This window comes from Staurois parvus, unplaced genomic scaffold, assembly GCF_062004578.1.
Source record: "Staurois parvus isolate SC_StPar_1 unplaced genomic scaffold, SC_StPar_1.0 ptg000488l, whole genome shotgun sequence".
Lineage (NCBI taxonomy): Eukaryota > Metazoa > Chordata > Amphibia > Anura > Ranidae > Staurois > Staurois parvus.
The window spans coordinates 1,583,539-1,606,346 of record NW_028318284.1 but is presented as its reverse complement, the minus strand read 5'-3'; the positions used below and the strand labels follow the sequence as shown (position 1 = coordinate 1,606,346).

Genomic DNA, 22,808 nt, shown 5'->3' with positions numbered 1-22,808 from the left:
TCATCCTGCAGACAATGGGGACACATTGTGACCTTTGGAAGCAACATCAAGCTTGTAGAAATTATATTCTCTGTAATGGTGATCTAGAGAGCATGCATTCATACGAGTTTGCAAAAGCTCATTGTTCTGCAGACAATGTGGACCTCTGTTGGCATTGCTCTGCATCTACAAAATCAAACTGTGTGTTCATAGCATTGGAAATCTGGAGCATGCTCAGATGAGTTCATATGCCTGTTAACCTAAGAGAGCTCATCTTGCAGACAATGGGGACATCTTGTGGCCTTTGTAAGCAACATCAAGCTCCTATAAACGATATTCTCTGTATTGGTGATCTAGAGCAGAGTTTAAAATTTTTCAAGTCCTGAGCTACTAGCCAGGCCTTAGAGTTACTCGCCACCACCTGTACACACACACAGACATGTACATACACACACACACAGGCATATACACACAGAAACATGTACACACACACACACACAGAAACATGTACACACACGCACATACAGACACATGTATACACACACAGGCATGTACAGACATGCATACACAAAGATACATGTACATACACAGAAATACAAACGCAAACACACATGTACATACACACAGACACATATACAGTACAAACATACACACACACATGTACATGCACACACACACACATACACACACACAGACACATGTACACACATACATGTACATACATGCAGACACATGTACAGATACACACATGTACATACACACAGACACCTGTACAATTGTACATGCATACACAAACACACACACATGTACACGTACACCCCCCCAATACAAAATTGCAGTACTTCGTTGTTCACTCACAGAGCCGGGTACTGCACTCTAGGGGGAGGCAGAGAGCACAGCACACACTTCTTGCTTTGCTTTCACTGCGCTCAGCTATTGAGCAGTCTGATGTCTCCCAGTGCCAATGACAGATCTGGCCTGAGCTCCGAGCCTGCTCAGCAAGACGGCCCTGGGGGACACACTCGCCCCCACCATAATTTCCATTTGCCATTGGCGAGCAGGCAAGTGGAAATTTCAAGCCCTGATCTAGAGAGCATGCTCAGAAGCATTCATACGAGTTTGCAAAAGCTCATTGTTATGCAGACACTGTGGGCTTCTTTTGGCATTGCTCTGCAACAACAAAATCAAACTGTGTTCATAGTAATGGAAATCTGGAGCATGCTCAGACCAGTTCATATAAGTGTGTTAACCTAAAAAGCTCATCCTGCAGACAATGGGGACATATATATTCTCTGTAATGGTGATCTAGAGAGCATACTCAGAAGCATTCATATGAATTTACAAGTTTTTAAGGCTCATTATTCTGCAGACTATGTGGCCTTGTTCTGGCATTTGTCTACAACTACAAATCAAGTAAACTTTGTATTCGTAGTAATAGCAAACGAGAGACCAGTTCATATGAGATTGTCAGCTTAATAGAGCTCATCCTGCAGACAATGGGGACGTCTTGTGGCCTTGTTAGGCAGCAACAAGCTTGTGTAAACTGTGTTCTCAGTAACTGTGGTCTAAACTTTGTATTTGCAGTAATGGTAATGGCTCGTATTCTGCAGACCATTGTGTCCTCTTCTGGCATGTCTAAGCAACATCCTTCCTGAGGTGGCTGTAGCAGTTTTGGTGTACTTACAACAAGAACAACAGAGTACTGTCCATGATACTTCTTGCACAAACCTCCAAATGTACAAATGGACAGGTCCCAGCTAAGGTCCAAGCAGTATGAATACACAACATTTTAGCAGATGGTTAAGACCATTTATGAGGGGGAAAAAAAAGGAAACCTTCATAGCAATGGTAAAGGCAGAGAGAGGGCTATAGACTGGGAGGTGAGGGGTCTGGGTGGGTTTTACAGTCACAGAGGTGAGAGCGGTCGTAAAACTGTTGGATAATGATTTGGAAAACAGAGCTCCACATTTCTTTTCCCCAGTGTATAGCCCTCTCTTTGCCTTTTCTCACTAATTATCCAAGTTTTAATTACCATTGTGGAATGTTTGTTTTTTAATTTTTTTTGTTGTTTTTTTCCCCCTCTGTGATTGTCCTACCTAACATTCAGCTAAAATATTGTACTGCTTGGTCCTTGAAGGAGACACCCCCCATAAAATTGTCCTTAAAATTTGGAAGTTAGTGCAAATAAAGTATCATGTGCAGTACTCAATTGTTCTTTAACCACTTCAAGCCCGGACACTTTCACCCCCATCCTGCCCAGGCCAATTTTCAGCTTTCAGCGCTATCACACTTTGAATGACAATTGCGCAGTCATGCAACACTGTACCCATATGATTTTTTTTTAGCATTTTTTTGAGACAGATAAAACTTTATTTTGGTGGTATTTATTCACCACTGGGATTTTTTTTATGCTATATAAATGAAAAACTCCAAACATTTTGAAAAAAAAGTGTTTTTCTTTATAACATTTTGCAAATAAATAATCTTTCTTCATAAATCTTGGCCAAAATGTATTCAGCTAACTTTTTAGTAAAAAAATAAAATAGTGCAAATTAGTTTATAACCAAAAATTATAATTTTTCAAAAATGTTTTTGACATTTTTATTTTATTTTTTTAGATTATTATTATTTTTTTTTTAACATATTGTCACCCTAGCAGTACAGTGTTACCATAGTGACATTGTACTACTTGTGGGAGGTGATGAATATTTTTTATTTTTGCAGCCATTGAGAAGTACTATGTGAGCTGCGATTGGTCACAGCTTGTCACATGGTACAAGGCTGTTGTGAATAGCCTTGTACCATGTGACCTCTGTGATCATTCACAGATTTCACAAGTAGTAAGCAATGATGTCAGGAAGTGACATCTTGCTTACTACTATTCATGTGATCACCAGGGGCGGACTGACCATTTGGAAAGTCGGGCACTGCCCGAGGGCCTGGGGTCAGTAGGGGGCCCCATGAGATGCTGCTGGTACCCTTTTCATAGGCTTTTTTGAATTTGGGCAAGGACACAGGGGTCCCATGATCTCCTATTGCCTGGGGGCCCCATGAGTTGTCAGTCCGCCCCTGGTGATCACTGATTGGCCAATCAGTGATCATATGATCGCAACCTCACACAGAGGTCCCGTACAGCGATCGGTGTTCCGCTGTGTCCGGAGGACATGGCGGGCACCAGATCGCAGTGCCGCGTGCTCCCAGGGAGCATGCATAGGTGGGGAGCAGGTAGGACGTTTATAAATGGCCACCCGATCCTGCAATGCTCCCATCCGGCCGTTTATATACATGGCTGGAAGGGAAGTGGTTAAGCAACAACAAAATCATATAAACTGTGTATTCACAGTAATGGCAAACTAGTGAGTATGCTAAAAAAGAGTTCATGTGAGTTTGCAAGTTTAAGAGCTCATATTCTGCACATATTGGGGACCTCTTTAGACATTTCTCTGCAACAACAAAATTGTCTAAGCTGTGTGTTCACATTAAATTATATGCAAACCTTTGCCTGGTAAAACGACCCATTTAGTTTGAAATGTAAATGAAAGACAAAACTGTTGTGTAAATATAGGGGAAAAAAATTTATATAATTTATACTTGATCATGTAATCTGTATTTGCAGCGGCACAAGAGAGCCAGGGGTGCAGAAACAGTAGTTAACTGACCTTCCTAGTGAATGGCTGTTCAAAGGGGTGTCAGCAGAAGTGGGTTCTTTGGAGGACAAGCAGGCTGCGCTCCCAAGTATAGCCATAAAACAGATTGGAAGGATGTGCTCTCATGCCAAGCATGGTCAGTTTTAAACTGAAGAGCAAGGAAACCGACAGCAACATCAGGTATTTCACAAAAATATTGCACTAAAAGGATCATGGATCCAGGGCTAGCACAGGCAGCAACTATAAGAGGCCATAACTAGTAGGAGGCAAGGATGGCAAGGAATACCGTATCCAAGGTTCCCAAACCTTAAGGAATCTCGGATGAGAATCATGAAGAATGCTAGACATCTGTTCATTGAACAACATAGCATTCATCCAGGTCCTCACCCCCTGGAAGACAACCGAAGGGGTTCTCCAAGCTTAAGCTATAGCACGTTTGGCCGAAATAAATAGGTAGGATGCCAATTTCTGCTGAGACCTAGACAGACCCAAAATTGGGCAATGCAAGAGGGCCACCCTTGCATCCCTACGGACCGTAATATTAAATAGCGTTTGTAGCAAACCAAAATCCCTAGACCAGAAGCCTATCAATCGTGGGCACGACCGCCAAATGTGCAAGACGTCCCCGCGTAGACCACAGTTTCAGAAACACCCATCTCCGCCAGTTGGATTAAAGTGAGCAGTCCGGGCCAGGACCCAGTACCACCGCAGTAGAACTTTGTAGGCTGCCTCAAGAGTGACTGTATTGAATGAAAATTTCGCCACCATCCCCCAGGCCCTACGCCAATCGAGACACCCAGATCTCGCTCCCATTTAGAGACAAAAGACAGAGGTGGTGAGGAGGACCTACTGTTAAGAGAGGCATAAATTACAGAAATAAGACCAGGGGACCCTGGGGAATGCTGACAGGCGTGTTCAAAGGCGTTGGGAGAGGACGCAGTGGTGCAATTGCAAATACCGAAAATATTCCCATGGCGGGACCCCCCTTGATTCTCTTAGAGACTCCTATGATGGAAACGTACGAGCGCTCAGAAAATCATGTACAATAACAAAGCCATGGGATGTCTACACAGAGAAAGAAGGGGGATGTGCTAGGCCTGGTGGAAATAAAGGATTATGCGTAATCGGCAAAAGAGGTAGAAATTACGAAATCAAATTACCCGAATATTTTACAGAATCCCAGGTTCGTAAACTGTGAAGCATGATCGGGCTCAAATCCGGAGGACGCAACTTGGGAGCCAAAGCAATGTAGTTAAGGAAAGCAGAGCACAGTTGGGTAATTCCAAGAGTACCCATAATGGGATATCTGTCGTGGCATGAAGCATAGACAACTGGGAAATCTGAGCCGCCAAGTAGTATCTAGAAATGTGTGGAACTACCAAACCTCCCTGTAATCTATACAGAGTGGCTCTAGGCACTCTGGGACGTTTATGAGCCCAAATAAATGTAAAATATGTAAAATATGAAGGAGATGGATGACTTTATGGATGTTATCAGCAGCTTGTCGCCCTGGAACGAAGCCAACCTGATCTCGATGAATAAGTGAGAGTAGATATTTATTAAATCGGGTGCTCAGAACCTTTCCCAGAATCTTCAAGTCCACATTTAGCATCAAGATCAGTCTGAAAGCTTGCGGTTCAAAGGCATCTTCAGTTTTCTTAGGGATCATAGTAATATGCGCCTGAAGACACTCCAAAGAAAGCCGGGAACTCTGCTTCAAAGAATTGAAAAAGGCCGTCAAATGAGGAACCAGAACGGTGGCAAATTTTTTATAGTAGAGCCCAGAGAACCCATCTGGGCCTGGAGCCTTGGAGGCCTTCAAAGATTTGATGGCCTGGTAGAGTTCAGATTCAGAGATATCTGCATTCAGGGCATCTCGGGCTGCATCGGATAAAGAGGGTAGGCATAGCTCAGCAAAAAAGCTATCAGCATGTTCAGAGACAAAGGTGTTTGGTTTTTGGTAAAGAGAGGACAAAAAATCTGCAAATCTACGAGTAATCTTCACAGAGTCCGAGGTAAGGCCACCACCCCTCATTCGGAGTTGAACAGGTTTATGCGCGCAACCAAGCAAATTAAGTTTCTTGCCCAACATTGGCCCCGGTTTATTGGCGCATGTATAGAACCTATGTCCAGCCCAATGTAAGGCCTTCTCAACCCGTGTAGTGGAGAGAAGATCAAGTTCAGCAGCCACCACATTTCAAGCTTTCCTATTGGCCGTAGTCGGGCAGGCTTTCCAGATAGCGTCTACCACGGGCAATCTCGAGGTCAATTCCAACATCCTCTTCTCTCTGGCCCGTTTCCTGGATGAGGCGATTTTAATCAAATGACCCCTAATGGTGGCTTTGTGAGCCTCCCACAGAGAAATGGCTGAGGATACAGAACCCACATTGTCTGTAAAATAGGATTGAATGTGCGAAAGAACCTGGGAGCAAGAAGACTGAGTGGTGAGCAGGGATTCATTGAGTCTCCACAGAAAAGAGGGCCGAGCCATGGCAGAAAGACATAGTGAAAAGCTCAAGTGTGGGGCCGAATAAAAAGTGTATTCCCGCGACGTAGGATGCATTTCCTGCCAAACATCAACCAAACCATAAGCTTGCAGTGTATCACGCAATTTAGCTTCCTGAGAAAGGTCGTGGCTAGGGGTCCCTCCCGTCGGGTAATGGTGATCGACAGAGGAATTAAGAGCAACATTCGAATCTCCCAACAATAAGAGGATACCACGTTGGTGGTGAAAAATCACCTTCAGCAAGTGAGAAAAAAATTTGTGTTGAAATCTATTTGGCGCATAATAACCCACCAGGGTCACCTCCTGGTCCCAAAGGGTACCCCGGAGGAGCAAATACCTACCGGTGGGGTCAGCTATTTCCAGGTTGCAAGTAAATAGCAGATTGCGTCTGTTCCATACCTGGGTAGTGAGCCTGATGTGAAGAGGCAGACCTCTCGTACAACCCCGGCTTGGGGACCGTTGGGAGTGGAACAGCGGTCTCAGGAGCTCGGTGGGGCAAGAGGGCCTGGGGATCTGTCCCGTGATAGCTGTTGGACTGATGAGTAGCAGACCAGAGCAGGGTGCAGATGGATCCGTGCAGGATGGATGGATGCGGGTGCACCGTGTAGCGAGAAGCAGAGTCAGACGGGCCGGGTTCGGTATTAGACGAGACAGATCAGGCATGGACGGCAAGCAGGATAATAGTCAGATCACGGGCCAGGTTCAGCAACAGGAGGTCAATCAATCAGGAGCAGGCAGAAGAGTAATCCAAGGACAGGCCAGAAGTCAGGGCAGGAGACGATCAATCGGAAGTCAGGAACAGGTTGGTTCTGGCAACAGGGAACAATCACAGAGGTCAGGAACACAAGCAGGGGAAAAGACCATACGGCAATGAGACATCCACAGCAGCCATCTTAAATAGCCCGCTTGGCGCCAGCATAAGTGACAGCACAGCTTCTGTCCAGGCACCCGCACATCTGTTCGGCTTGCCAGAACCCGACGCATGCACATATTCGCATGCCGCGGAGCTTCACTTGTACTACTGGAAGGCATTTCCTGACAGCGTCTAAAAGCAATCACCACGCCCCTATGCTTCTCAAGGGCCAAAGCAGAGTAAAAGGTCGGATAATGGTGGGAGAGGTAGCGCGGCTTGGAGGATTGAGAAAACCTGGTCTCCTGCAGGCAGACTACGTCCACGTCTTGGGACTTAAGGTGATGGAATACTTTAGAACGCTTGGTCGGAGAATTAAAACCATGGATATTTTGAGAAAAAATCTTCAAAAGTTTTAAAGCCATACTGAGTTAAGGGAATTCAGTTGCCAAAATACGCTAGGAATAACGGTCCAATCCTCAAATGCAACCTTACCCTGGGCTGCCCCGGATCCGTGAGAAAAGAGAAAAAAAAAAAAGACAAGAAACAAGAGACAGAAGAAGAAAATGTACACGCTAAAGTAGTGTAACGAAACCACAATCAGTGGAAATTGCGTCCCAACTGTAAGGACACACATAGGGGGTGGCTCTACCACTGGGCACATGGGTGCGTCATAAACAACATAATACAAAAAGAACCTTTATGGGGAGGGGAAGAAAGGTGGTAGGGGAAGGAAAGGGAGAGAGAAAAGGGGAAGGGAAAAGAGGAGGGGGGAGAAAAAAGGGGGGGGGGGGACATAACAGGTGAAAAGACAATGTCTAGTACATTACCTCAAGAATGCATAATATGATACTATAATATATAAAGAAAATGTAAACAGGTACACAGACATATCAGCAAAATAGAAGGGAGGCATTCCCGGGTCACGGCCCCATTAGAGTGGAAGCCGGGACCAATCATATAAGGCATAGGACCATGAGCCAGGGAGGTCCCTGATATATAGAAAGAGGTACAATAACACCCCCCCAAAAAAAAACAAAAAAAACCCAAGGAGCCAGCAGGAGCCGGGATCCACATAACTAAAGTCCTAGTATGAAAAAAAAAAAATTAGCGGAAAGAAAAAAAAAAAGAAAAAAAATTCAAAAAGAAAAATTCAACTCAAAATTTGGACCGCGAGGAGCCGACGGGGAACGAGGATCACCACCAGTACAGACCAGTATTGCATAGAAGAATATTTCAAACTGTAAAACTAAAAATAAGCAACATACAAAAACATACGAAAAGTTCGCCCATCAAGGGCCAGTCAAGGTCTCCGCCCCACGGCAGTGGATCAAGCCATCTGAAAAGTGGAAAATCTTACCTATCCAACCGTACTCAACCTGGATCGGAGCAGGAAGATCCGGAAAACGGAGGGGTACTAGGGAGGAAGCGTTTACGGCTACCAACTTTCGCCCATATACGCCCCAGCTGAGATGAAGGCGGATGGGAACCAAAGGGCCGCACCGGGCTGTCGGAGGTATCCCGCGAGTGCAGAATGTGTAGCGCCTCCAGGGTCGACTTACGGCTATCAACTCCAGGGTCGACTTACGGCTACAAACTTTCTCCCATATACGCCCCAGCTGAGATGAAGGCAGATGGGAACCAGAGGGCCGCACCGGGCTGTTGGAGGTATCCCGTGAGGGCAGAAGGTGTAGCGCCTCCAGGTTCGACTTGGCCTCTTCCGTATTGTGGACAACATGGCTCCGATCTTGGTACGCAAACGTAAGCTTAAATGGAAAGCCCCATTGGTACTTGATGTGACGGTTCAAGAGGACTGACGTGAAGGGTTTCATCTGTCGACGTTTCTGGATGGTGGATGGTGCCAGCCAGCCGATCAAGAATAAAATACTTAACAATACAATAACAAGGCATAACAAATAGCACTGCAATCTGGTACAGATATATATTATAATGTAATGAAATAGGCGGATACAGTTAGCAGCAAAGGGATTTAATACATTCACAGAGATGACCATGATAACACCTAGACCGACAACAGAGGGTATACAATTATAGAAAAGGCTTATAGCATGTAAGTTTACATGCAAAGAGATGGATATCCTTAGTAATCTCAAAATGATCTAGTTGTTGAACAGGGCAAAAGGTAAGACCAAGGCTTAATAAGTCACATTCAAGTGAAGTAAGATTACGTGAAGAAAGATTAATGACATTCAAACCTAGTTCTAAGGTGCCATCTTGACCACAAATTGCTCCATAGTGCCTATTGGTGGACGCAGTACATGTATCTAATCTGCTCATGACTGTGGTCCTAAAAAACTACCAGAAACATCAATGTTGAGGTCATTACTAGAGAGAGATTGTCCACATTCAGAGTGGACAGACAGCTGTGAGAGAGAAAAAGGTGTATCAAGAGTGTTGTCTTTAGAATTAGATCCAGTGCCATGGAAGACAGAAGTTCCCATATGTGAAGAATTAGATTGTGACGGTTGTATATTAATTTTGGGGGGCTGAGCACCTGGTTCAACCAATCTTTTTTTACCCAATGTGATAATTGTAAAGTGACTGTCCCCATCTTTTGGTCTCTTACAAGATGTTCGATGCCTCCAATGAGCCACATGTGTGCCCTGTGAAGTGTGAGAAAAAATCGACGCATTAGAGGAATCAGATTCTACACCATCCTGCTCTTGGATGTAAAAATTCTTATTAGATTGTGCCTTTCTTTGAGCCCAGGGGCGTCTATATCACCCTTCAGGCCATTTGTATGCCATCTTATCCTTGAGAAATTTTTGTTCTTTTTATTGACTTAAATCGACATTCAGTCGTTCAAGATATTCTTGTAACTCCCTGTTCTTCATCAGGATTTCGGGATGCGAACATAAAATCTGATGTTGACTATATAATAGTGTGATCTCATCATCTAGCTCATTAATTTCCTTTTTGTATAGTGTGAGGAGAAGTTGAATCATGGATCTAGAGCAGCTCTGTAGAACATTTTCCCTGGCTGCCTTAAATTCCATCGTCACATTTTTTACGTTAGGAGAAGTTTGTATATGTAAACCAGTGGGGTTAATGTTCTCTTCAATATACCATTCAAAAAATGTAATATGCCAGTGTAAGTTAGATCCCACACAGGGACAGATCCGACACAACACACCACCACCAACACTAACACAGATCAGCAGGCACTAGAAGAGCAGGCTGTGGGATTGTGATGATGTCATCTCTCACTGACACTTTGCACATGTGATGGATGGTCGGGCCGGCCGGGTTACACGCACACAGGCACGAGACATCAGAGTCAGACATTACCTTCCTCTGCATGTACAGCTCCACCTCTGCTGAAGAATGGGAAAAGAAGGGCTGGAACTCCACCACAGTGATTAGCAGCCATCAGTCAGCTTGCAGTAAGGGACTGAGTCTGAGAGGAATACTGGAAGGAGCTGCAGCACAGCTGCTACACTGGCCCCGGAAACCCGGAATCTTTCTCTGTCCTTTCTTCCTCCCCTCTGCCATCCCTCCTCTCAGCTGAAGGATCATTCATGATGTGGTGGTGTCCCACACAGAGAGAGTGCTGGCCTGTGCTGCGGCCAGATGTCCCTAGGTGGCAGTGTGCCCTGCTCAGTTTGCCTAGTGTAAGCACCGGTCCTGCATATCAGTGGGATTGCAATTCTGGGTAGTGGATAGGTGCAAGGATTAAAGGGAAAAAGGTATTATTTGTTTCTAGAGTTCTAGTTTACACTTGGACGAATGTTGTATACTTTACAGTCAGTTGACTTCCTACAGGTATGATTGCGGGACGTTTCTAGACAAACTTACCCCTGACTCAGTTGTGGATTCTACTCACTCCAAGTGGGGAGATGTGTTTGGCCTTTCTGGCATCTTTTTTTTGAAATACCCAAGGCTGAAATTATTTACTTGTCACTCTGTGTCCTGTTTTGATCTATGTAATAGTAATAGGATTCTTTCTTGAGTTCATGAAATGTCTATCCTGCCTCATGCAATTTCTGATCATGCCCAGGGGCATATCTGCCGCAAAGCAAAGAAGGCACTTGCCTTGGGTGGCATTTTACAGGGGGGCAGTGCCTCCCCCAGGCAGAATGTACACTGTGAGTGAGAGTGGCAGGGTCGCCATGGGGAAGGGGGAAGCTGAGCCGACACAGAAGTAGAGGCCAGGGGACCAGCTGCAGAGGAGGGCAGGATGGTAGGTGGATCTGAGGAGTGTGAAGGGAGCAGTTGAGGTTCGAGGCCTGCTGTCAGCCAGGCTCTAGTCAGGATCTGCAGTGTGCACCGGGCTGTGGTGGATGGTTGAGGCCAGGACGTGCCAGCGGAGCAGAGGGCCTGTGGAGGAGGAAGAAAAAAGGGAGAAGGGCAGGGTGGAGGAGCCCCCCCCGCTCTTTGTTGCAACTGCCCCTGGAGATCCTGGTGGAGATGGGTCTCAGCTACCGCACCTGGCACCAGATCCTGACACCATCTGGATGAGCCGCTGCTGGAAAGGTAAGAGCTTGGAGGACTGGTGCTTCCCCACACCTGTCATGCTGCTCCCCCCATCACGCTGCCCCCACCTGTCCCACTGCCGCCCATCATGCTGCCCCCATGCATCCCGCTGCTCCCCTGTCACACTGCTGACCACCTGTCCCCACTGCCCCGTCACACCGCCCCCTCCTTTCCTTCTGCCCCCCCTCCTGTTCCACTGCTCCCCACCTGTCCTGTTTCCCCCCTCCTGTCCTGCTGCCACCCCATCATACTTCCCCCTCCTGTCCTCTCAGGGTGGATTTTAAACAGGAAGGGGTAGGACAAATTTAGATAGGGGTGCACCTGATTTTAGTCTTTCCTAGGGCAGAACAAAACCAAAATACACCACCAATCATGCCACAATGCTATTAAGAATGAACACTGACTTTAAATCAGCGAACAATCTCTGGAGACTTTCCTGGTACTGGATTTCAGATGATAGAGTTGAGCCTTTAGTGGCCTCAGCAATTCAGGATTATTGACTGCATAATCAACAAAACGCTGCATCAGCAGTGGTTTGGGATGCATTTAAGGCATATGCCAATGGCTAGAATTAACTTACCATTAGTAAAATCCATAGAGAATCTCATACTGATCTCTCTGAGGCAGGGGCGGACTGACAACTCATGGGGCTCCCGGGCAATAAGGGATCATGGGGCCCCTGTGTCCTTGCCCAAACTCAAAAAAGCCTATGAAAAAGGTACTAGGGGCATCTCATGGGGCCCCCTACTGACCCCGGGCCCTCGGGCAGCGCACGAGTTTCCAAATGGTCAGTCCACCCCTGCTCTGAGGCCAGGGCTAGGATGTAGGCTCTAGAATCCCAATATACCACTACTAAAGAAGAAAGGAAATACTGGGATATGCAATTACCTGGTGATGCTTCACCGTGTCAGCGCATATAAGAAGAAACTTCTCTATTAGTCCCAACAAATTTTTGAGCAGGTGGAGAGAAGCAGACAACTACCACCCATAGAGCCAATATCAGAAATGACTAGGGGAAGCTATTGATTGACCCAATACAGGATAATATGCAGCTTGCTACTTACTACGACTCTGTTCCTCCAGATCTAAATATAAGCCTGAGAGCCTAAGAGTCTTTTTAGATACCATTAAAATTCCTATTTTATCCACTGAATCCTGGCAATTATTGGAGGCTCTGATTACACTAAGAGACTCAAGTGATGGTAACCTCCCTTCAACCTGATAAAACCCCCGAGGTTGATGGTCTTCCCTCTAAATTTTATAAAACAAATATACTGTAGATTTGATGATCTTCTACAAACTGCCCTGGATGCCAAATCCCTCATGGCTTGATGTCTAAGGCTATTATAGTGGTTGTGACCAAGCCTAGCAAGGGCCTGGAACTTTGTGCCTTAAATAATCCTATATGACTTTTAAATGTGGATGCTAAATCCTTACCAACGTTCTAGTTAACTGTCTCAATGGTGATATTGCACATTTTCTGAGATCAGAGACCTCCGGGGTAGTGGCCTCTCTCGATGCGGAGAAGTTCTTTGATTCTTTTTAGTGACAATATCTATGACAGGTCCTGCAAATGTTTGCCCCTTTTTTATATCGTAGGTAAGATTACTATATGCTGCTTCCACTGCTAGTGTCAGAAAGAATGGAGTTCTGTCCTTTCCTTTCCTGCTGCAGAGGGGCACTAGACAGGGATGCCCTCTATCCCTGGGACTTTTTGTCCTGGCTTGAGCAATTAGGTATCCTGCTTTGCTCTTCTGATGTAGTACAGGGTATACCGTGGGACCTTTGGTGGAAAAGGTGTCTCTATATGGCGATGATACTTTACTGTATATATGCAACAACTCTACCTCTCTTACTGTAGCCCATAAGGTCATTGATGTATTTAGTAGTTTTTTGGGTATTAAGGTCAACTGGGGTAAGTCCGTGCTGTTTCCATTGTCCCAATTAGCATCCTTCCAGTAATTCTACCCCTCTTACCTGGGCATCCCATTTTAAATAACTGGGCATTAGGGTCTGAGGAGACCTTTCTAGTTATTTATCTGACAATCTCTACCTGGTTCTCCAACAACTGATTCACAAATGTACTGTTTGGAAAACATTGCCATTGACCCAGGTAGGTAGGGTAAACCTCCGTGAAACTACCTTCCTTCCCAAACTCCTTAATGTTTTTAGACACACCATGGTCCCTATTCCTAATTCCTTTTTCAAAATCGGCCCAGAATCCAGCAGTGGATCATAGAAACTGCATTATTGAGATCATACTCTGAACTAAGTAACTTAGTGTTTAGGGGCCCCCATTCCAATCGGAATATCATGGAATACTGTGGAACACTGTTCAAGTAAGAAGTGTGCAGGTCTACCAATGAATTGAACTGTATCTCTACCTACACTCCATTGTGGGGTTATCTCATTTCCGCTCTAGTGTGTGGGCAGGATTTGGAGTTAAAACCTTGCAACATATAATGCTGAAAGGATGTCTTCTTTCCTTTAATAGTCTTAGAGATACATTTCACCTTCCTATCTGGATGTTCTTCCGGTTCTTCAACTTCAACATGTCCACATTCAGGCTCAGTTCTCTTCACCCATCACCATCATCACCCCTCACCTCCCTCTTCAGTCAAGAGGTTCTTGATTTTCCATAATATAGATAAGCTCCTTTCATTTCTATACCTTAGGATTACAAATAATGATACTGGTAAGGTGACTCAACTATTCCATTCCTGGCAGAGGGACCCTGACTGATGCTGACTGGGGGAGGAAGTAGTGCAGTAATTTCTTCCCCTCATGATTTTGGGTAAGGATAGAGTTGTTCAATTAACAAGGGGACATGATCATTGCAGTAGACCCCTTAATCCTCCTTTTTGGTATTTAAGACACTGTGACCACTACCTCCCATAAGAAATTGTTCACTTTCTATGCTAGGAAAGCAATTCTGTCTAAACCGAAATGATAGAAACCCCCTACCGTTCCTCTTTGGAAGTCTATGATCAATGCAGCTTTACCTTTGTATAAGCTTATTTATATTGGCCATAATTGCCTAAAAATGTTTTTAAACATTTGAGCTGTTTGGTAGGAGGCAAGAGATTTAACTCTAAGATGTGATACTCCCCCTCTTGGTCTAGTGTCTGTCATCTTATGGATTTAATGTGTTGGCATTTTCTAATTCTATGGATGAACGGTGGGAAGCTGCACAAGATCTTTTTTTCCAGCCAATTTCTGTTTTTTAAGCTGTTTTCTCCTCCTTCCTCCTCCTCTTTTCTTCCTTCTCTATCCTTGGCTGTACTCTTTCTTGGTCTATCTGTTCTTGGCTTTGTGTCAAGAGATCCCCAAACTTCATAATAAAATTGAACAGTACTGACTGACATATTCAAGGCTTTGGATATCTTTTTATATCCTTTTCCATCTTTATAAAGTTCCATCACCTTGTTACGCAGATCTTTTCTTCTCCCAATGGCTCAGTATCTAGCCTGCTCAGTGCTGACAAACTCACTGACTATACTTAGACATTAATTGCAATTTAAAAAGGCACAGATGTGGGAAATTAACCTTTAATTGCCGTTTTAACCCGTGTGTGTCACCTTGTGCATTTGTACCAAGGCCAAACATTCCAGGGTATGTAAACTTTTGATCAGGGCTATTTGGGTGATTTCTGTTATCATTAAGATTAAAAAAGGAGGCAAACAACTATGTGATAATAAATGGCTTCATATGATCACTGTCCTTAAATAAGTTTTTTTGGCATGATCAGTCATATTTTTAATATGAATGCCAATATTTCATGATTTCTGCCAGGGTAAGCAAACTTTTAAGCACAACTGTATGTGCCATTTTATTTCTTGTATTTTTTACATGATTCAAAATGCTCAATAAAATCTATTTGTTAAAAATAAAAATGATGCCAAATGACACGCTCCACTATGCAAAGTGAACTACAATATGCTAAAAACAAACAAAAGAAAGTATAATTATTACAAAAACACAGTTTATTATTCTTAAAAAGTAGGCGGGATATTATATAGTTTGTGTGTGCAGCTTTTTGGTTGTTTTTATAGTACCAGAGCACAGTTTATTTTTAGATTCTATATAATTATTGCAATATAATATCTGAATTTATTACATCATAATTAATTAATATTGATTTTCCATATATTTTATATTTACTGCTCTTTAATTTCTGGGTCAAATAGATTGCATTCAATTAGTGCATAGAGAACCATTGGTTGCTTTTAAAAGTAACCCTTTTCTGTCATACTTAAATATTTTCAGCAGATGGTGCTATTGAAATAGCTTTTTAGCATGTTCACTTGGTCTTTGCTTGCTAGGAACTTTTGATACTTCCCCAGAGCCAGTCCAGTACCACTACTATTATACCTTCCCTGAAAAAGCAGTTCAAAATATTTTAACGGGCCTTTGAAAATAAAATCTATATTGTCTACAATTAGCAATCTGACTAGCACTTTTCCTTTAGATACTTGATTTAAGTCGTGAATGTTTTAAAATTGATATTATATAGAACATAAGATTATACATACAAGATATTTTTAAATGTAGTTCAAGAACAGTAACAAATAATGTACAGTATTTAAAACAACAAGCACATTTTATTATTATATTCTAACTGCGGACAAAAAATATCAGAGTAATATAAAGCCGTCAAGAGCTGTCCATGCCAAGGGGAGCAAAATTGGTTTCCTTTATGCTTGGTTTGGCCACCTCTTTTTCTGGCTGTTGAATATAAACCCAGCAGCAGAGCTTAAGCAATTGAAGGCTGCTTAAAGGACATGCAAAAGTATCTCTAAATCAAAAAAGCAATGATCGAAATCTGGGTGATGAGATACCAATATCTGTGTGCTGAGGCATAGCTTAGAACCTTTAAGGTAGGGTTGCCACCTCATCCCTTTAAATCCGAACACATATTAATTACACAGATTCTGTGGCTGATTAAGGTGGTAATTAAACTCACTTAGTGCCTTATCTGCATTAAATGAAAGTAATGTACCAAGACTTGATTCCTGTACTGAGTGAAGCAGCAGCATCCCAAGGTATGACTTGATCAGGACTTTCTCCCCCCACTGTGGTCTCAGGCTCCGCTAAAGTCTCCGTATGATCAGGGTTCAGGGATTCCTTAATGCTGAGCAAGCATCCACCTACGTGGTAACAGAAGACATTTTGGAATAGGATATTGAGCTAGTAAGTAGCCAACATTCATATATATATATATATATATATAGTGTATATACACATTATATTGCCAAAAGTATTGGGACACCCCTCCAAATCATTGGATTCAGGTGTTCCAATCACCTCCATGGCCACAGGTGTATAAATTCAAGCACCTAGGCATGAAGACTGCTGCTACAAACATTTGTGAAAGAATGGGTCGCTCTCAGGAGCTCAGTGAATTCAAGAGTGGTACTGTGATAGATTGTCACCTGTGCAATAAGTCCATCCTTGAAGTTTCCTTGCCACTAAATATTACACGCTCAACTGTTAGTGGTATTATAGCAAAGTGGAAGCAACTGGGAACAACAGCAACATAAAAGGCCATGTAAAATGACAGAGCGGGTCAGCGCATGCTGAAGAGCAAAGTGCACAGAAGTCGCCAACTGTCTGCAGAGTCAGTGGCTAAAGACCTCCAAGCTTCACGTGGCCTTCAGATTAGCACAACAACAGAGCTAGAGAGCTTCATGGAATGGGTTTCCATGGCCGAGCAGCTGCATCCAAGCCTTACATCACAAAGTGCAATGCAAAGCATCGGATGCAGTGATGTAAAGCACACCGCCACTGGACTCTAGAGCATTGGAGACATCTTCTTTGGAGTGACTGGTCTCGTTTCTCTTTCAGGCAATCCTATGGACATGTCTGGGTTTGGTGGTTGCCAGGAGAAGAGTACTTGCTTGACTGCATTGTTCCAAGTGTAAAGTTTGGTGGAGGGGGGATTATGGTATGGGGTTGTTTTTCAGGGGTTCCACTGAAGGGAACTCTTAAGGTGTCAGCATACCAAGACATTTAGGACAATTTCATGCTTCCAACTTTATGGGAACAATTTTGGAATGGCCCCTTCCTGTTCTAGCATGACTGTGTATCAGTGCACAAAGCAAGGTCCAGAAAAACACAGAGTTTGGGGTGGAGGAACTTGATTGGCCTACACAGAATCCTGACCTCAACCCAATAGAACACCTTTGAATTAGAGTGGAGACTGCTAGCCAGGCCTTCTCGTTCGACATCAGTGCCTGACCTCACAAATGCCCTTCTGGAAGAATGGTCAAACAATGCCATAGACACACTCCTAAACCTTGTGGACAGCCTTCCCAGAAGAGTTGAGTCTGTTATAGCTGCAAAGTGTGGGCCAAGTCAATATTGAACCCTATCTACTAAGACTGGGATGCCATTAAAGTTCATGTGCATGTAAAGGCTGGCCCATTTTATATGTGTACTAGTCAGCAATAGACCAATCAATATTGGTGAAGGGAGAGGGAGGGGTGCCTGGAGAGACTGGAAGACCAATCAACCTTCAGTACCAGATAGGAGGAGGCCACCAAGCTGCAAATGCGTCGCCGACGCAATAACATCACACATTATTGGTGCGATGATGTCACACACTGACGGCCTACTGAAGCACATTGAGACCACACAGGAGCTCAAACAGAAAACCGTAAACTCGTGCTCACGATGGCATATGTACACTGCAATGGGGCAGTAAGGCTGCAGACTATGTGTAAATTGCCCACAACTGCTGCCTGTGTGCACCGTGTGGTGAAAAATTAAATGAGCTCCTGCAATGAACAGCCCTAAGAGTAGATGGAAAACATTTTTACAAAAAATTAACCAATACAACATTTAGGCAGGAAGTACTGTAAGAACAAGCAAATGGTATACTGTGAAAAATTAATGCTTAAAATGATCTATACATAAATAAATTATTGACAAGGGAATGCAATAGAGGGTCCCATTTACACATTTATAAATTTGACAAAACATGAATTTGATTATCAAATATTTTATTCTTCCCATCCTCCTGATACAAAACCTTCCAGAAATGGTCTAAATGATATGACGTCAGGAGGTACATTGGTCTTTAATCTGTGGATCCAGCTCGACTTGCATTGAAGGAGACTTTTGCTCCAGTCTACCCTGGGAGGGGGTGGGTGGATTCTATCCAGTATAAAAAAAATGTACCAGTGGAAAGATACCCCCATGTATGTTTTACCATGTCTTCCTAGTGGCAATTCTGTATTACAAGTCTTCATGCTAGGTATGTGTCTATATACAATTTTGCAAAATGGCATCTTGGTTTTGTTCCCATAGAAACTATTACAATCACAGGTTAAGAGATATACTACACCTAAGGTTTTGCAATTGGCGTAGTGTCTGGTGGTGGTATATATTCTCACTATTAGGTAACTTGGTAGATTTTCTGGTATTCATATACTGACAATACTTGCATCTACCACAAATGAATGAACCCGGGTATTTGCATGGATCTTTGCATTGTTTGCCCTTGAATGCACTTTGAATTATATAATTTCTTATTGCTCTTGCCCGTCTATATGTGAATGTTGGCTTATCAAAAACCAAATTCTGCACTTGTGGATCACAGGTTAGTAAGTGCTAGTATTTTTCTATGATTTTTTTCAACTCAATATGTTGATTGCAATTCGTATAGGATTATTAATATTTTGTTCTTTTTTCAAGTGTAATAGCTCCTGTCTTGATTTATTTTTGGCACATCTGAATGCTTGCTTGAGACAAGTCAAATAGACTCTAGCGAGACGTTTGTCTCTTAACTGATCTGCTTTGATTTTAAATTTGTAATCATCATTTCGTCTGAGTCTTACATATTGGCTGTATGGGATGGAATTTATTAAGAACTTTGGATGAAAGCTTTGAGCGTGCAGTATTTTATTCCCAGCTGTGTTATTGCAGTATAAAGTGCTGGTCAGTAGACCATCTTTATTTTTGAGAATTAATACATCAAGGAATGGAATAGATTCCTGATTACAAGACATGATAAGGCTAAGATTGAATTCATTGATGTTCAACTTTGTTATGAACTCTTGTAATTGATTAAAAATAAAAAAAAAACATATGTACATAGGTATTCACAGTCTTTGCTCAATACTTTGTTGAAGCACCTTTAGCACCAATTACAGCCTCAAGTCATTTTGAGTATGATCCTACAAGCTTGGCACACCTATTTTTGGGCAATTTCTCCCATTCTTCTTTGCAGTCAGTACCTCTCAAGCTCCATCAGGTTGGATGGGGAGCATCGGTGCACAGCCATTTTCAGATCTCTCTCATGGTCTGAGAGTCCCTTAGGTGCCTTTTTGCAAACTCCAGTTGGGCTGCCATTTGCCTTTTACTGAGGAGTGGCTTCTGTCTGGACACTCTACCATACAGGCCTGATTGGTGGAGTGCTTCAGAGATGGTTGTTCTTCTGGAAGGTTCTCCTCTCTCCACAGAGAAACGCTGGAGCTCTTTCAGAGTGACCATCAGGTGCTTGGTTACCTCCCTGGCTAAGGCCCTTCTCCCTCGATTGCTCATTTTGGCTGGGCGGCCTGCTCTAGGAAGATTCCTGGTGGTTCCAAACTTCTTCCATTTACAGATGATGGAACCCACTGTGCCCATTGGGATCTTCATTGCTGCAGATTTTTTTCTGTACCCTTCCCCAGATCTGTGCCTTGATACAATCCTGTCTCTGAGGTCTACGGACATTCCTTGGGCTTCATGGCTTGGTTTGTCCTCTGACATGCACTGCTAACTGTGGGACCTTATATAGACCGGTTTATGCCTTTCCTTTCCTAATCATGTTCAATCAACTGAATTTCCCACAGATGGACTCCAATCAAGTTATGGAAACATCTCAAGGATGACAAGTGGGAACAGGATGTGAATACTTATGTGTATGTGTTTTTTTTTCTGTTTTTTAATTTTAATAAATTGCAAAGATTTCAAAATAAACCTCTTTCATGTTGTCCTTATGGGGTATTGTTTGTAGAATGTTGAGGAAAAAAATGATTTTAATCCATTTTGGAATAAATCTGTAACATAACAAAATGTGGCAAAAGTTAAGCGCTGTGAATACTTTCTGGATGCACTGTAGGTATTGACAAACCTTAAATTTGTTGTAAAAGATGGATAGTATCTTGCATGTATGTTGGTAAGTTGGTAACATGTGGTGTAAGGTATTCATCCACCACCCTACTTAGTTTTTTGGTTAACGAGCCATTTCCTGATATAATAGGTTGCCCTGGAGGATGTTGTAAATGTTTATGCAATTTTGGTAGTGCATAAAATGTAGGGGTGTGTGGGTATTGTACTCATATATACGTGACAGTGTTATTTAACAAATGCTCCAAAAACCAATTACAATCACATTAATACCCAATTTTTCCATAGAGTAAATCCACTACCAATATATAGTCCACGATAAATCTTATGCAAATACGCTAAAATGTCCCATCAATTCTTCCAACGATATTCCAAAAAACAGTCCACCTCAAAAAAAAGAAAAACTCATATAGTGCATTATCCTTTTTAAAATTATATATATAAAAACTTTATCTGTACTTCCTACAGTGAAAATGGGTGACAAATAGTGAAAAAAGCGTGAACCACACGTGATCAGTGAAAAACCACTTCAGTGTACATAACACTATTTCAGTGCCACATCACAAAAACTCCAATACTAAAAGTGTGTACACTTCTAAATGCAGTAAGGGTACCCTTACCAACTTTCCCAATATAATAGGCTTTATAGTAATCCAGGAACTCCACAGGCTGATCCACTCAGGAACCTCTGCTGTGTCCCACAGCCACCCCACTCTCTGGATTCCTCAGACACTCTGCTCACAGTGTCACCAAAAAAACATACAGGACATAGTGTGATACCGCCAATAAAATTAATAACATACACTTTATTTGAATCTGCTCACATTGCCAAGGCTTTTAAAACGCATTAGAGGGAGTACAGAAGGTGTAGGAATCTCACGGTCATCCAGGGAGACACGTCCCGTCACTCCTGCTCGATCTTCTCCCTTATCCAAAATGGCCGCCAGGTAACTTCCGGTTTCCGGGAAAACGTCTCGACGTCACTCCACCTTGACGCGTTTCGTCATCGACTTAGTCATAAGGGGTGTGAGCGTCAAGCAACACAGTTCTATTTAAACCCCTCCTCATCATGGCGCCGAGACACTCGCCGCCATATTGGAGATGGGAGCAGTGCCAGTATTATCCGGTAACTGCTTACAGCTGATCCGGCATATATTATCTAATGTAAAAATCGTCCACCAACATACCATACTGCAAAACTCTACCTCATGATTTTCATTAGCATTCTATAAATATATAATATATAACCACATAATTATTTAATACATAAAAATACATCATTAACCCCTAAAGCCTCAATCATCTAGTCTCTTAAATACATACATCACATTCTATATAATGTTATATATAATTATATTTCCTTTTATAACATAACCTCAATCTGAATACATTATTATAGTGGATTTGGGTCCTTTTTATCTAAATATCTACCCATCTAAAATTACTTTACTCCAGCCTAATTGTTTAAGGAAGAACTCTACATATATATAAAAACCATACCATTCAAATTGTGTAAAATAATTAAAATTAATCTCCCAAACGTACCATCATAAATAGACCATAATTCATAAATAAATTATTACAAGCTATCAGTATAATCTACATTCTATATATAATATATATAATCTACCCAACGAATACTTCCTAATTAATTATCAAATTATTATTATTATTATTATTAATATAATTATTCAAATTACACTCTATTTATTACTCTCTCATCCACGTACATTTACACAGTTTAACCACACACGGGGTTTAAATAGAACTGTGTTGCTTGATGCTTACACCCCTTATGACTAAGTCGATGACGAAACGCGTCAAGGTGGAGTGACGTCGAGACGTTTTCCCGGAAACCGGAAGTTACCTGGCGGCCATTTTGGATAAGGGAGAAGATCGAGCAGGAGTGACGGGACGTGTCTCCCTGGATGACCGTGAGATTCCTACACCTTCTGTACTCCCTCTAATGCGTTTTAAAAGCCTTGGCAATGTGAGCAGATTCAAATAAAGTGTATGTTATTAATTTTATTGGCGGTATCACACTATGTCCTGTATGTTTTTTTGGTGACACTGTGAGCAGAGTGTCTGAGGAATCCAGAGAGTGGGGTGGCTGTGGGACACAGCAGAGGTTCCTGAGTGGATCAGCCTGTGGAGTTCCTGGATTACTATAAAGCCTATTATATTGGGAAAGTTGGTAAGGGTACCCTTACTGCATTTAGAA

The 22,808-nt window shown here is 42.8% G+C and overlaps 1 pseudogene; it reads right to left on the bottom strand.

The window, feature by feature from the left end:
* The window catches only part of LOC149452209 (uncharacterized), a 122,372-nt pseudogene continuing 99,564 nt past the window's right edge, over positions 1-22,808 (bottom strand).